This window comes from Podarcis erhardii, assembly GCF_964252035.2.
Source record: "Podarcis erhardii genome assembly, chromosome: 4".
Taxonomy (NCBI): domain Eukaryota; kingdom Metazoa; phylum Chordata; class Lepidosauria; order Squamata; family Lacertidae; genus Podarcis; species Podarcis erhardii.
The window spans coordinates 79973344-79975434 of NC_138508.1; positions in this window are offsets into that span (position 1 = coordinate 79973344).

Below are 2091 nucleotides of genomic sequence, written 5' to 3' on the forward strand. Positions count from 1 at the left end.
GGTGCTAAAAAGAGCACAATGAAGGCACACCTACTTGATCCCAATAGGCAAGGGGTTCCAAAGTGCAGGTACTGCCACACTATACAATGCAGTTCTTACAAATGCAAAATGGGTAGTCTGTTAATTCTGCCAGTTGAATGGACATAGGGTAAAGTGATCTCGTAGGTAAACTGGTCCCAAGTTGCTACTTGAACTTGGCCCAGTAGCAAATTAGCAACCAGTGCACATCTCTGAGCAGATGTTATATGCTGGCACGGCCTGCCTCCTGGATCAAGTGAAAGGGAAGCCCCACATAGAGCGCATTGCACCAGTCCTATCTTGAAAGTAATCTGTGCATGAGTTACTGTTCATGGTCCTGAAAAAGCTGTAGCTGTCAAACCAACCAGTTAGTAAGAGCCACTTGAGCCACCAGTGACAGAGCTGGACCCAGAAACACCCACAAACTTACACTCTCCATGAAGACTCCTCTTGAAGGTTAACTCCATCTTGGGTAGGTAACTGACCAATTTCTTGGGCGCTGAAACTACTTGCCCACAGTGCCTCCATCTTGCCAGGATTCAAGCTCAGCTTGTTTTTCCTCATCCATCTCACCACTGTCCAGGCAATGGCGCAGGGACTGCATGACCTCTCCTGATTCATTTGAGCAGGAGAAACAGAGCTGAGTGTCATCAGCATACTGATGGCACCTCACCCTGAAATGCCGAAAGACCGCACCCAACGGCTTCATGTAGATATTAAATACCACTAGAGACAAGATAGTCCCCATAACATAAGGCACTCTCCCAATGCTCTCTGGACTTCAGCCTGAAGGTACGATCAGAACCACTGTAATAATACTGTGGGAGGAGCAGCTACTCTTAATTTTGTGTTATAACCACACAGTCCAAAAAGCATTCGCAACCCCTAAGACAGAGGAGGCGGCTGATGGAATTACGATTTATGTCTGTTAATTACATTGAACAATTTCATTTTATTTTCTAACCCACCCGAGGATTGCCTGGCGGCAAAAGGTGGATTAAAAATGATATAAATGCATATAAGTAAATGCTGCCGTGGTGATCATTCTTTGCTAATTGTGGTGGTGGTACCTCATGACCTGGTCTTGCTATGGAGAATTTTGAAGGAGAAATAGATCTTGCTCTTAATCTCTCCCCACCTGGCCCCTGCTCCCATGCACTGAACTGAAAAAGCACCGATCGTTTGCTTGGAAGGGACTCCCAAGGAGTTCATTGCTGAAGGCTGCAAACATGGTGATTTATGGTTAACACTGATTACTGGTTTTTATAGCATCCAAGTCACCAGCCAGCAAGAGCCAAGTATGGAATTTACAAAAGGTTTGCTGGTGGCTTTTTGCATTCTGAACAATTAAAGCATGCCAAGCGCCATTTCACTGTGTTGGGTGCACATGGTGAATAATAGGATCTTGAAAAGAGCTGGACTATTTATTTATTTTTTAAAATAATTTTTATTGAATTTTATGTTACAAAAAACAATACAGCCATACTACCACTATATGATTAATAAAAATTACATAATCAATATATAGTTTGTTATTTGTTATTTACCGTCTTATTTCCTCCCAAACATTCCATACAAAAACACACATATGTGCAAACACCCACACCCGCACACAAAATGATAACGAAAGGAAATATTTTTCCCCTTTTACCTTTCAAAATCTTTTCTTCAACTTCGACTTCCTGTCAAGTCCCTTTGCATATATTTTACCTTACAATAGAATGTACACAAAACAATAAACCTTTCTATATAAATTTCCCAATACATTCTGAAAACAATAAATCCTTAATTGTTGTCCATCTCCTTTTAGTTCCTTTATCACTCCAATGCTAGCACGGAGTCAAAACTATTATCGTATTTTTGAACATATCTTCTATAACCATCCCATTTTCCTGCAAATTTTTGCTTTGAGTTTCCTCTGAGTTTACTAGTCAGTTGAGCCATCTCCACCAATTCCTGTAATTTGATTTGCCAAAATCTGTTATTTTTGGAGCCTCGTGATCTTTCCATCCCTTGGCCACAAGTATACAAGCCGCTGCGGTTGCATACAAGAATACCTCTCTTAGATTTTTT